The sequence below is a fragment of the Lactuca virosa genome, chromosome 4, assembly GCF_052849685.1.
Source record: "Lactuca virosa cultivar CGN04683 chromosome 4, Lactuca_virosa_CGN04683_v6, whole genome shotgun sequence".
In the NCBI taxonomy this organism is placed as follows: Eukaryota; Viridiplantae; Streptophyta; class Magnoliopsida; order Asterales; family Asteraceae; genus Lactuca; species Lactuca virosa.
Window position 1 is genome coordinate 431,647,131 of NC_136429.1, and position 15,620 is coordinate 431,662,750.

The following is a 15,620-nucleotide window of genomic DNA, read 5'->3' on the forward strand; positions in this document are numbered from 1 at the left end:
CAAGTTTTGACAAGAGGTTGAGGTTTAAAACATTAATAAACACCATATATAGGTGTTTTCAGTCATGGAAATCAAAAACAAATAGAATTCGGTTTTAGAAATCTTTCACAAAGTAGTTTTCAGTCCCAAATCAATTCAAGAAAGTGTGTTCGGTCTTGGTGTGACCGAATTCACCATGTAAAGCCCATTAAGGACCATATTCCCCAAAGCCCAAGCCTCTTAAGACCGAATTCCCAACCCATATATATATATATATATATATATATATATATATATATATATATATATATATATATATATGGTCAACCGAGAACCAATTCATTTTCCACATTTCACACCGAATTCCCTTTCCATTTTGCTCTCAAATATCCTCCGTAAACACCATAATCCCTCAAGAACATCCTTCAAATCTTCATAATTTCACCAAGAACACCAAGAACATTCATCAAGATCTTCAAATCTTCAAGCCTTGACCGAAAACACCCAAACTCTCACCGAAAACGTCTAGAATTATTCCAAATAATTCCTAAGCCTTTTGTAAGTAATTTTCTTATTTAATTAAGTGTTGTCTAACACTTAATTTATTACTTTTAGCCATTACTTAATAATTTAATTAATATCGTATTAATTTAAATACGACGTCAGGTATAATTATTTTTAGGATACGACTACCGTCACGTATTCTAATCCGAGGATCATCGTTAGCACTTTTGCGACTCAACCGAGCACACACATTCGAGGTGAGTTCATACGCCTACGTTTTCACTATTTTTCAATAATTTTTAGGGGGAGAATACAAGTAAAACACAAGGATTCTTGTGTTAATATTCAAACGATTTCAAAACCATTTGTAATTGATTCAAAACGATCTATCAATACATTTTATAATAAAACATCTGTTATATATTTTAACCCTTTTGTAACATGTCGAGCAAGAGGGTGTTTATCACAAGTTTCTAACTACTACTTTATACAAATAATTAACTACAAAAGTTTCCAATACATTACCGAACATTACATTTAAAATATAATTGGTATAGTTTGTGAACTACTACACTATTTTGCTAAGTACAATACACAAAACAAGACATACATTTAAACTATAATAGGTATGGTTTGGAAGACACTACGCTATCTTACGATTTTAAGAACACTACTCTATTACAATGATTCAAGGCTACACTACTAAATAATTATTTAAGTATAATTATTTTACATTACAAAGTACACTATTACTAGGTAATACATACAACTTCAAGTATAATAGAACACTATTACACTACACGTAAACTAGTTAATACAGGGTTGTGAGGCACTACTTCGGGGTACCCATCTGGGTACAGGTTCAAGTCCTATAAATTATAATCAGAGTCTCCTGGATGGAGAGCGTGAAATTTGTGTATAGATCTATACGGAACTAACAATCCCACACCTGAGCTGCTTGCAACAGCTAGGCCGACAGGCCTAGGGTGATAAATGTCATAATATACCGACGCCTGAAGAACGTCATGGAGGCCACTAGGTCATATTAGTATGGTTATATGAAAGTCATAATAATATTAAATAAACGTTGTTTACGGGATTAACACTACTTCATAGGTTTTATTCTAATAATAAGGCCACACTGTTTTACAAGTAACATGAACATACAAGTCCGAAAGGACCTATAATGTTAACACTATGATTCCTTAGTTTATCCGTTAAAGATTATTTATATTTATAGGGTCCGATAGGTAGTAGGATGGGTGATTTCCGCTTCATTTCCTGTTCTTTGTTTGGTTGTGGGCTTAGAGCAGATTCACACAGTTTACTATCTATTCGATCTTGGTTATAGATGACCTATATACACTAAGTAATCATAGGGGGAAACAGGTATGGGTTAGGTCATTCTATACAAGTACAGTACGCTATTTTCTAGTACAAAGCATACTTTTCTGAAAGAACGTATAACAAGGTACAGGCATACAAAAAGGGTTGCATTACAAACACAACCGTATTACATTACTTTTCCAAGTATGAGTCAACAGAACTTAGGTTTCATTACATCAGAAAATATAGGATTTTCTTGAAGAATGTGCTTACATTTAAAAAAGAACCATTACTGTTAACTCTATAAGTACCTAGTGAATGCGTTAGGGTTATATATAATGAAGATCCGACAGACAGTGGAATGTGTGATTTCCGCCTTATTTCCTGTTCCTTGTTTGGTTGTAGGTTTAGGGAAGAACCACACAGTCGATTGTCTGCTTGATCCAAATTGTATATAACTTGTATCCACTAAGTACTCGTAGAAGGAACTAGCGTGGGTTACATTTCTTACATTCATTACATCAGAAAATATAGGATTTTCTGGAGGAACACATTAAGGTTTTCAAGGAACAAAGAACATGCTTTCTAAAACAAAATGCTTATGAACTCACCAACTTTAATGTTGACACTTTCAAAACCACTTGTATTCTCGGGGCATTAGTAGACATGTACACGTACAGGGTTCTAGAAGACGGAGTATAGTAGCTTCAAGTCTTGCTTTGGTATTTACTTTTGGAGTCAATCATGTGTGAATTGAATATATGAGGGCTTAGAGGGTTCAGAGGTAAGATTTGGAAAAATCTAGTGCCATGACGTGGTGAATGGAGCACCACGACGTGGCATATCCAATGTAGGAATGCATGTTTGGATGGTCACCCCGATGTGGCAGCTGATGCAGCCCAAACCCATGATTTTTATTGGGCTTTACCCATATTTAAGCACCTAATCTCAAGGATTACAGCATTATATGTTGCTTGGATTTTGGAGACGGGTGAGAAGAAGGAAGTTCACAAGGAAGCAAGGAGCTGGTTTGGATCCATCATTTTCTTCAGTTTTCTAATCTACTTGGGATATAAAGTTATCACCTTGAAACCACTCTTCTAGATTCAAGTTTAAAGTCATTTTGGGTGCTTTTGGTTCTTTGCATGAATGCTCTTGGAGTTTGAGGAACTCCAGAGCTTGCTATGGCTCAATAATGGCCCATAGGTTCTATCGAGTGAGAAAAAGTCCTTTGTTTGGATGATTATTGGTCCCATGCACAAGTTTTGGCCGCATTATGGAATTAATGGACTTAGGATTGTAGATTTGGCCTTATAATGGAGCCTAATGGATAAAGTTGCAAACTTTATCCATTAAGTAATTGAAAAGAAGTAGATTTGAAGTTTTCGGCTTAGATCTGTAAGGATTAAGCACTTAATGAAGAATAAGGCAATCTGCCAGTTCCCATGATGTGATTTTACTCTAGTTCACGACTATCCTGCCATGGTATCCCACGACGTGGCCAAGAGGTCCCTACGTTATGGTAAGCATTGACTTGGTTAATTGTTACTGTTAACTTTTGACCAGTTTGACTTTTGGTCAAACATGGGTAGAATTAAGTATCTGGCATAGGACTAGTTCTGGTTTGGCTTTAGGTAGCTCGTGTAGATGTTTCTGTAGTCCAGGTTGCTGTGGAGCTTCTACGGTTTAGCTCAAGTGAGTTTTCTCACTATACTTGGTTCTACATGTGCTTTCTTGTTATTATATTATGTATATGGCTACATAGTGTGGGTGGGTTGAGGCGATACTGCTTTGTCCCGGGAGCAGTCCAGCTACATGTTGCAGGCTCAAGAGAAGTCCAATTATATGTTATAGGCTCAGGAGGCAGTCCGAACCTGTGTTGTAGGCGTGGTGTGCAAGCATTGTAAGTGTATTGTTGTGTGTGGTATTTTTGGGGAACTCGCTAAGCTTTGGCTTAGAGTTATGGATAAATGTTTTTAGATACTTTTCGGATCGCAAAGGCGGGACTATACACACAAATCAACAATTTTTATGATTCGAGATTCCACGTTGTTTTTCCTTATAACTCTAATTTTAAATTACAGTGTATGAACAAATGGCTTTACATCGATTATATCTTTATAAATTGGGTGTTTATTCTATTTTGAAAATGAAAAGTTTATTCTGGAATTTGGGACGTTACAATTCCAAAAAAGGTGACTTACCCATGCATCACACTGTTAATATGAGCAAGGCTCAATGTCCCAGTAGTGTTAAACAAATAGATACGATGAGTCGTCTCCCATATGCTTTTTCTATAGGATTGATCATGTATTCAATGACATGTACTCGACCTGATGTGGCTTATGCTTTGAGCATGGTTAGCATATATTAGGGAAATCTAGGTTTGGCTCATTGGACTGCAGTGAAAAACATTCTTAAGTATTTGTGAAAAATGGAAGATATGATCTTAGTTTTTGGTGGAAAAGACGAACTTAAGGTGAATCCTTATAGTGATGCCAACTTTCAAAAAGATCGTGATAATAGTTATTGACAATCTGGATGGGTTTTTCTACTGAATGGTGGAGTGGTGACTTGGAAGAGTTCCAGACAGTAGACGGTGGTTGCTTCTACTTGTGAATCAGAGTACACCGCAGCAAGCGAGGCAGAAAAGGAAGAAATATGGTTGAATAATTTTATTAGATATATTGGACTTGTTCATCGATCCAAGAACCAATGGACATATTCTTCGACAACGAGGGTAATTTGGCTTTAACTAAAGAACCAAAGGATCATGGTAGATCCAAGCACATTGAAAGGAAATACCATTACATAAGACATAAAGTATAAGAAGGTGCACTCATGGTGAATCGCGTGTCATCAAAGGATAACCTTGCTGACTCTCTCACAAAGGGTTTAAGCAAGATTAAGCACATCGAGCATGCTAGGAGCATTGGACTGAGATATGATATTCGATTCTAAATTTTGTTAGTTAGTTGATATTTTTGAAATAATGTAACAATAATAAATTGTAAATGGATGGTGATAGAATAATATAGATTTATTTATGTTTCAAGTGTGTGATGCCATTTGTCAATTAATTTATTCCTATGTTTCACTTTGCATGTTTTACTTCCAGAATATTAACTTATTCACAATGTCACAGTCAGTCATACTTTGGGAGTAAGTATTGATTTAAGATTGTCATGAATCGTTTGTAGATTGCCCATAGGGATTGGACATTGCATGGGGATTATTGCAATATTATTGAGTACTTAGAAAATGGATTTTAAGTTTTGGTTAAACCCACGCTTATAAATTTCTTCATGGATTAAATCAAGAGTAATTCTTAGACGATAATATCTTCTTTTCTTAAAGCAAAGATATATAAGTCATAGTTTGCAAATCTGTTATGCATTGGGTTACTCCAACGCATCTCATAACTGGATGTTATAAAGTGTAATTTCATGCATGATTTGATGAGTAAAATGTATGATTATATAGTAAAATTTTATTCATTCCTTTATCCTTAACTGGAAATGCGATATCTTTGGGCCCCTCGGTGAAAAGATATTGACATTATAGTGTTGGCCCCATCCGGGAATAAATTGTTGTGTTCAATTAGTAGTCTACTGATGTCATCACAATTCAGGAAATCGGGAAACATAATCTTGGACAATAATATTGATTCTAATATTTGTCTCGTGTTCATACTATATCAGGAAGAACAAAGGGATAGCTGATCATTTATCTTAGGACCAACATCTAATCAAAGTTTGGAAGTATCTTTGGAAAACACTTTATACTGGTTATTCGGATTTATACTTCCAATAGTAGCTAGCGACTTATCCAAGTGGGAGACTGTTATTAAGGTCTCTACGGTCCTACCTAAATTGGTAAAATGTTGATGATATAAAGTAAAGTCATTTTTGGGTTGCCCTCATAACCAGGAAATGGATTGGATTGATTATAGGAGAGAGATAAATGATTTGTTAATATATTATATGATTAATATATGAATTAGAAATAGTAATAATTAATTAGAATTAATTCTAGGTTAATGACAATTAATTAAAGGTGCAAGGGCTAAGTTGTAATTGTTAAATATTTGAACAAAAGAGAGGATCTGGAACCTCCCTGTATGGTGGACGGTTTTAAGGCTCTTGTATATGCTCTTTGGAAGCCTCCAACTGATAAAAGAAAACTAGATAATGAATGATATGAAATATTATTATTTTAAGTTTAAATCTAGGGTTTCTAGGATTATTAGGTAGCTATATAAAGGGGCATACCCCTTGTATTTTCGGCCAAACCTTTACCACAAGAGAAATCCAAATTTCTCCTTCCTCTCCCCTCTCTCCTTCGATCCTAGAGTTTCTTGAATTTTGGGTTTGAGGTATTAGAGGGTACCATACTTTTGGATCAAGTTTCCCAAGGATACTACACGGGTTTTGATTATCTTGTTTTGAATCAAACAAAGGTATATGGTTCTATTCATATTTCGATTATGATAGGGTTTATAGTTTTTATTTGATAAGTATGTTGCTATTAATTGAGAAAAGACATAGATCCAATTTAGGTTACCCTTAAGATTTAAGTGAAATTTTGCATGTACAATTGAACTATAACCTATAAACTCCAATAGGATCATGACAGGAAAGACTGCAGCTGGGTTGTAGTAACGGAAGTGATTGTAATAATAAGGTTGGATCATAGCATTCACATTGGTTTAAATATACCCCTAGGGTTGTTCCCACTAATATGTATGCTAAGTGGTATTTTGGGGGACTCACTAAGCTTTGTGCTTACATTTTAATGTTTATATGTTGCAGCTACTTTTGGTTACAAAGGGATGGGACCGTCTTGATCGCATTACATCTACTGGATTTTTTCCTCACTATTTGTTTCATGATCTTACATTGACGCTTTGAGAATACTTTTATACTATGATTATCTCATGGATGAATGAATGAATGGTTTTGGTTTTTGAAAAATAAAATTTTTACTTTGTACTTTTGGAACATTACAAGTTGCTATCAGAGCCATGGTTTGAGGGACTCAGGAACACTTCATAGTATGTCAGGACTCAAAATAAGGAATAATAAACTCATTTTTAAAATGAAAATGCTTTTCTAAAAAGGGTTTGAATAAAGAAAGGGGTGCAATGCATGAAATCAGTAGAGCTCAAGTAAGTAATTCCCAAAATACCATACATGTATGTTATGTTTTAGTATGCTATTATATGAACTACATGCTAGTATTGGGCTAAGAATCTAATTAGGTTGCATGATAAAATGCTTGATACAGAGAGATGCCTTTATATGGTTGTTATATGATTAGGCACCTTAGAGCTTGCGTTGATACTAGAAATATTTGATGAATTCATTTGGGTGGTACATAGTTTAGACTAGATAGCCCTAGATTGTTTGATTCAGACTTGTTTCCTTTTCTTGTTTGATGAAGGAGTTATGATAGAGACACTTATTCAAAGGTCTATTTTATTGCGATTATGTACGATCTGCATTCATTGGATGATCATCGATGTCAGTATAGACTTTCACGACACGTTTGGACAGAAGAATTATAGGAGAGCCTTGGAAATACATTAGTATGATTGTATAGATTGTTTAGCGATGTATCCATGTGTGGGTAGTTATAGAGAAGTGACTTAGGAGATCTAGGACAACTCTTGAGGAAAGTACGAATAGGGGTGGAAGGAAGTATGGGCCCATACTATTGAAAGCACATGATCCGTCCTTGAATCAAAGGGAGGTCACGAGTATGTTTTGATACTTCTATTGCTTTTCAAAATGGTAGTAGCGACTCGCCATGGAGTTGGACATGGCTCTAGTTCTGGTTCATGCTCGGGAGTTAGGGCTAGTGATGTTGAGTACGTGGGTTCATCATGTCTGAGATTTTGTGAGCTATTCTTGAGGATACCCTTGTCATGTTCGGGTCAATCAAGGAAGGGGTGATTGAGTTGATGAAAAGCATTTGGGGGTTTTTCATGCGGAGCTAGCTTCCGGTCAGCTCGGGGTCCGTGCTATCACCTTTCATGATTTTCGTGCTTTTGGGGCTACTGAGTTCTTCGGGAAGAAAAAACTCATTACTAGCAAAAGATGGAGTGTATATCTGGAAAGTGCCTATCAGATGAGCTTTTGCCCTGAGGGGTCGAAGGTCAGATTTGCAGCCAGTCTTTTGAGAGACAGGGCTCGCAACTAGTAGGAGGAGATAGTTAATGCTCTGGGAACAAAGATAGTTGAGCCTATGACATGGGCATAATTTGTTACCAAGTTCAGGGCGGAGTTTATGCCTTCTGTCGAGGTTTAGCAGCTGGCGCGAGAGTTTTAGGACCTTCCTCAGATGACGGAGACTATAGCGGAGATCACCGCCAAGTTCCAAGAGAAGGCCTTGATCGTCCCGTAATATGTTGCAGATGAGGAGATGAAGAAGACATGATATCATGATATGCTGAGAGATAACATCACAAAGTTTGTTAGTATTTTCAGCTGCCAGACTTTGGAGTAGATGATAGGCAAAGCCCGTGAGCGAGAGATTGAGTTGAAGCTTCTAAAGAAACGGAAGCCAGCACAGGTTTAAATAGCGGGGATTGCGGAAAAGAGGTCTAGTACTTCTGATTTCCGATTTGGAGGCAAGGAGGGTTGGGGCCTTTGTGGCAAGTGCGATAAGTTGGATGATGGGGTTTGTCGAGTAGGTGGTTCGGCCTGCTTCAAGGGTGGTCATACAGGACACTTTGGTAGGGATTTCCCTCGTGGGTTTTTTATTTTCTTCCATCGCAATCAGGTAGGCCAAAAGAAGGCCGACTATCTGAGATTGTCAGGAGGAGTGATGGGGGCACCCGCTCCAGCTACTTTAAAGATCACCGATGGCCGGTAGGGAAAGGTGGAGCAAGCAAGCTTCCTTCCATCATCTTGTGTTGTTGCTGGAGCTTTGTAAATTGTTAAGCTTCTACCTTTCTCTTTCAAGCATGCTAAATCTAGGTTTTTGTTTTTGATTCTTCATGTTGGGTTGAGTAGAATGCATGAAGTCCATAAAGTTGGCAACTTTATGGATTATTAAGGTCCCCTTGCTATCATATGTTTCAGATATGGAGTTTAATGCTATTTTGAGTTCCATGTATGAGATTCTTAGTGATACTGCTTCATTTTGATCTAAGTTGGAATCTAGACTTGTTTTGAGCATGGATGTTTTAAAAAGCAATGATCTTTGGAATATTTTAGACCTTAGTAAGGATTCTGGAAGGTTGGAAGGGAAGGGCTTAATATACTAAGGGCTAGATCTGTTAAGCTGCTCGAACCCAGTTTCCACGATGTGGTATTTGGATACCACGACGTGGCGACTTGGGAAACCCGACTATTTTGTCGAGAAGTGCCCACGACGTGGCAATATGAGGCCACGACGTGGTGACCTGTCCAGTTGACGTGGACCGTTGACTTTGACCAAGATTTTGACCAAGTGTGACCTAAGGGTATTTTGGGTATTTTGTGTAGTAGTTTGAGACTAGGTCCTTGGTTGATGTATAGGCCACTTGTAGAGTCAGCAGTTGGAGCTATGATTTGTTCAGTTATCTTTTCAACGAATTGAGGTGAGTCTCCTCACACTACTTTCGGGTCGAAGGAACCAATGCCCGCCCATTGGATTATGTCATAGTAAGCTAGTTGTCTTTATGACTCTTGCATGTGTTGTCTATGTATGTATATCGGGCAGGGTCGATGCTAGGAGGAGCCTAATGAATGTACCAGACGGGGGCCAATGATGGACGAGGCCTAATATATGTATGTATGCATGATATGTATGATATGAGGTATTTTGGGGTACTCATTAAGGTTTGTGCTTACGGTTTATGTTTAACATGTTTTAGGTACTTTCGGTTCCAAAGGAAAGGGCCAGGGTTGATCGCATCGTATGCACTCATGATTTTTGCATGTTGACTCTGATATATTTCTAGATGATTTTCGTTATACTTTGATTTTTACATTATGGTTTTCTATAAACAATGAATGGAAGTGGTTTTATCTAATCTAAAAATGAAATTTTTAGTTATGAATTTTTGAGACGTTACAAGTTGGTATCAGAGCCTTGCTTTGAGGGATTCAGCCATACCTCAGGTGTGTCTGAACTCAAACTGAGGATTTGGTAAGTTTTTTATAAAAAAGAAATGGTTTTTTAAAAGAGGGTTCTAATGAAAGAAAGGGGTGTGGTGCATGCAATCGACCGAGCTCAAGTAAGTTTTCCCAAAATACCCATACATATTTTGTATGATACTTGGAATTGAGAATTTGTGAATCGCTTACTATATTAGGGCTAAGGATCTGCTCAGGGTTGCATGATAGAATGCTAGAAGATATTGCATTATTTGCCTATTATATGAGCTTGTAGACTTGCATGCTAGTACTAATCAGTAAGTGATATGATGGCATGTTTAGGTTATGATTTGTTTCCGATTAGTCAAATCTTGAATGCTATTTTCTTTGTGATTTTAGGAGTTCCCATTAACATCAGCTAACTAGTAAGAAAATAGACTAAGTTACATATTACCGAGATTAGATAATTTTAGAAGGTTAGGTTTAACTCTATTATGCAGCTCTTGTTTGAGTCCAACCGCTGTAGTGTGAGACCTTTCATTCGAATAATTATTGGGTGTTGGTGGTATGTAATTGTATTCGTAAGCTAGTAGAGGGTGTTAGGGTGAGTTCCTTCTGTAGCTGATAGAGAAGAGTGATGTGATGGTGGCCCTAGGAAAACCTAGGAGGTGATTCGGTGCTGCGAGCCTTGTTTTGATAAGGATTATTTGGATTGATAGGGAAATAACATGGGGGATTTGTGACGATTCATTAGGAAAGTATGGGCCCGTACTCGATTCAAGGAAAGTCACGATGATACTAGGGAGCTTGTAGACTATGGGATTCTTCTAGTATATTCAGATGGGTTATATGATTTATTTTCAGTATGGTGGTCACTTGAGGAGGTTCTGGTAGTGGTTCTAGAACCGGGTGATGGTTTGGGTTCGGGCTCTGGGTCGGGTTCATGGATGATCAGATGCGGGAGTTCATTTCAGCAGAGATTACCCGTAGTATTCTTGATTAGACTCCTGTGATATTTGGTACGGTTAAGGAGGGTATTCTGGAGATCCTGGATGAGCGCCTGAGCGCTTTCTGTTTGGGAGCCCACACATTGACTTTCCGAGTGTTCCGGGCATGTGGAGCCCTGGAGTTCTTTGGGAATAAAGATCCAATTACGAGCAGGCGTTGGTTAGCGTATGTCATGAACACCTTCTTCACTAGCTGTTGTCGCGAGGGGGCAAAGGTCAGACTTGCATCCTGTCTTCTGAAAGACAAACCACGAGACTGATGATAGGAGCTTGGTCACGCCTTAGAAGGTGAGGCGGTTGAGTTGATGACTTAGGAAGATTTTGTGATGAGGTTTCGGGCTGCGTTTGCACCTGTGATTGAGGTCCAGCAGTTGGCGAAGGAGTTTCAGGACCTTCTCCAGACTACTGAGAGAGTGGTGGAGATCACCGTTATGTTTCATAAGAGAGCATTACTAGTTCTGTAGTATGTGGCGGACGAGGAGATGAAGAAGGCGAGGTATAACGATATACTGAGGAGCGATATCATGCAGTTTGTGAGTATATCCAGTTGCAGGACATTGGAGGATATGGTGATGCGAGCCAGAGAGAGGGAGATTGAATTGGGCATAGAAAGGAAGAGGAAGTCAGATCAGGCTGAAGGTTATGAGGGTTCGGGAAAAAGGCTCAAGGTATTTGATTCGAGATTGAGGGGCGAGTAGGGTCGGGGCCACTGTGGCAAGTGCGGAAAGACGCACAATGGAGCTTGCAGGGTGGGTGGTTCTGGCTGCTTCAAGTGTGGGAGGACGGGACATATCAGCAGGGATTGCACTCCCGCCACCACCACAACTTGGGTATCTGATCTGATTTGCTTCCGTTGCAGTTAGAGGGGCCATAAGAAGGCCAACTACTCGAGCCTAGCAACAGTAGGACTTACATTGAGGATTACGGATGGTCGTCAGGGTAAGGCAGAGGCGGCTGCTGTGAGGACCAGATCTTTTCGGCTGACATTCGAGGAGGCTCGTGTAGCACCTGATGTAGTGACGGGTATGTATTTTCTCCTTATCTCTTTATTTATGTGGTTTTTTCTGCTTATATCTGTGTTTTGTTTTTAGGATCGTTCCTTGTGAACGGTATCTCTTTTTTGGTTTTGTTTGATTCGGGGGCTACCCAATCCTTTGTATCTCTTGCGCTTAGAAAGACATTTGCCGATGCTCTGGGGAGATGGATTGTCCATTAGAGGTTGAAATTGTTGATGATCGTACTGTGCGGGTATCGAGGGTTCATCGGGGTTGTGTATTAGAGTCGTTCACTGAGTGGTATCCGATTGATTTGGTTCATATTCCTCTTCAAGAGAGAAAGGTTGATTCAGGGAGAGGGTGTTCAGTGTGGGTCGACTCTATGTTCAGCGACTAAGGCCACACGCTATCTGCAACAGGGATGTTTTGGCATCATGGATTATATGATGGATACGTAGGAGAGGAGTAAGGTGGCGGTGGATGATGGCCGATTGTTCAGGAATACCTGGATGTGTTCCCGGAGGATTTTCCTAGAGTGACTCCGGAGAGACAGGTGGAGTTTCGGATTTACTTGGTTCTAGGTGTGGCTCTGATGTGACGCTCGTTTCAGGTAGCATTTATTTTTCAAGATTTTTAGGGTTTTACACTAGGACTCGATGAGTTGGGGAGCCCAACTCGATGAGTAGAGATCGTTTTGGGGACGCGAGACTTAGGGCCTACTCGACGAGTTGGAAGGCCCCAACTCGACGAGTAGACACTGTAAAGGAAAACCCTAATTTGCAGGGATTTATACCCTATTTAAAGAACTTATGGCTCATTTGTAGCCTCCCTCATCGTCCTTACTGTCTAGAGAGAAACTCTAGCCATGTTTTAGTGCCTTCTTGATTGTGTGTGAGCTTTGGAGAGTGAATCTTGTGCTTTTTGGAAGGAAACTTGAAGATTGAAGAGATTGAAGTGAGGAGAGGACTTTAGATCCGGCATCTACCTTGTGTCAGCATCCATTCGGAGGTAAAAAGTTGCTACCTTGACCTTTATTTGCTTAGATCTCACCTTATGGAAGTATACTGTCATTTTTGGTGCATAATGTTGGATTAGTGTCTAAGCCCGTAACTATATTTGGTATGTACTTGACCCGGTTGTGCATGGTCCTTTTGGGTTGCCTTCACCAAAGCAACTAGACATGATGGTTTGTGGAGAGAGAGAGAGAGGGGTTATTATGGTTAATTAATATATTATATGAATAATATATTAGAGAGAAATCATATAGTTTAATTAATATTAGACAAGAATTAATTAAGAATTAATTTTGTGGCTAAAAGACATTAATTAATTAAAGGAGACTAGAACTGTCAATTGTGTGATAGTTGATATTGGGTTGAGAATCCTTATGGATTAGGGCATGGACGAAATTAAGGAGGATTCCATCTTAATTTCGTCTAAGGAGGCCTTATTCCAGAAGGTTCTCAAGTTACTTAGGGCCTAAGTCATCCAATTAGGGTTTTGACTGAAACCCTAGAAGCTCAAGTATATAAGGACCCCTAGGGCTAGCAAAAACGGCCACTTGATCCCTTGGAAGCTTGGAGACGACTTTTGCCTATCATCCTCTCTCCTATACATCATTCTCTTGCTTGTGGTGTTTGTGAGCCATTTGAGGTGTTACACTTGTGACACTAAGCTTCTTGAAGATCGAAGGATTCTTGCAACCATTGAAAGGTATCATCTAAACTAGTTCATTATAGATTTCGATTTCAATGTATGCTAGATTAGGGTTCCAAGTCTAGGATGAATTGCATGTACAATAGAGAAGCCTAGATCCAAGCATTAGGGTTTTTTGTATGAGAACATAGGATTGTTCTTTTGTGTAAAACCCATCAGTGGTATCAGAGCCTTGATTGGCTTCTGTTGTATTTGATGCTTTGTGTTTTCATTCTTGCTTGAAAATCGATTTTTTGGTCCTCTGACTGACAGACTCGGCGAGTCCCAAAGTGGGCTCGACGAGTAGGATGAACTCGACGAGTCATAAGGGGACTCGGCGAGTCGGGCTGTCAGACAGAGGGATTTTCGGGATTTAATGCCTATTTTGCTGTGGGATAATTACCAAATCGTTTTTAACTGATAAATTACGAATTTTATTATTATTGGATGATTATCCTTGCCAAAATAAAATATTTTTCAAATTAATTGAATAATTATTTCCTTATATGATAAATGTTAATTATTTGAATTTATTTGATCATTATCTTGCATAAAATTGGATTAGGTCAAAGTTAGATATTCACCTTAATTAATTGTTTAATTATTTATTTGAATTTTGATCTAGTTAGTTTTGAAATGTTTCAAAACTTGCCCTCAAGTTTTGGAATTTAGTTTTTGAATTAAAAGTTTAATTTTGAAATTATTAAATTCCAAACCCTAGAATATTTATAAGTTTAAAATTCACCCTATACTATTATAATATTATAAGAATAATATATATATATATATATATATATATATATATATATATATATATATATATATATATATATATATATATATATATATATATATATATGTATAACCTAAATGCTAGTCTTACCGTTAGTAGGCCTCATTCACGAAGCCGATCTATAAGGTGAGTATAAGGTTATGGCCTATAAAATGGTCGTTTAATGGGTGTCCACTCTCACCCACCGCCTCCTTGATTGGTGGAGGGTCGTTACCCGAATGGGTAGGATAGGGCAAACATTTCCTCATTAAATGTGTAATGATATTTTAAAGTAACTAAATGTTTTTACAAAATTCCCAATCTTAGTTACTTTAGGCAAAAGTGAATTTGATGCAATTCCATGAAATTACACTTTGTACCCTTGCTAAGACGTTAGTGGAGCGTGTGTGGTTAACCGACACACTAATTGGCTCTAAGCAAAGGTGGCAAAGGGTGAGTCGATGTTTGTCATAGATCGATGGAGCGTGTGTGGTTAACCGGCACGTCGATTAGGTGACTGTAACATTGGGGGCACCATGTACATTTGCATGGTTATTCACACCCGATTTGTGATCCTCGGTATCCCAGTCACAAACTTGTGGGGCATATCGAGATTTAAACATGCCATTGAAAAGTTCAATGAATCTCAAAAGATCTATGAGTTTCAATACATTTAAAACTTAATTCTCTTTTTTTTCATGGTGGAAATTAGTGAATCGTCATTCACTTACCTTCAAATTATTTGCATGTTAAATTACGGCATCCCTCTTTTAAGTTGTAAATAATGTTGTTGGATCCTAGCCCTAATTTCTCATTTGGGTGTTTAATTAGGGATTCTTTTCTAATCAAACTTTGTCTCTTTTCCTTTTTCAGATGTCGAACGCAAACCACAACGCTTCAGGCTCAAGCGCCTCCGGCTCATTCTCACTCATGAATTTATGTGGGAGGGTGATCTTCGATAGGACCAATTTTAATGATTGGATCCAGAACATACGAATGGTTACCTGCTACGAGGACAAAGAATATGTCCTCGACAAGGAGCTCAAGGAGGTAAACGTCAACACTGCTACTCCCGAGGAGATCGCTGCCTTTGAGGCCCATGATCGTGATGCCACGAAAGTCCATTGCATCATGCTAGCGACCATGACTGCTGAACTCCAAAAGTCCTACGAGGACTACTATCCCTATGAAATGCATCAGGACTTGGTTGAAAGGTATCACCAAAGTGCGAGGCAGGAGAGGTACGAGATCATCACTT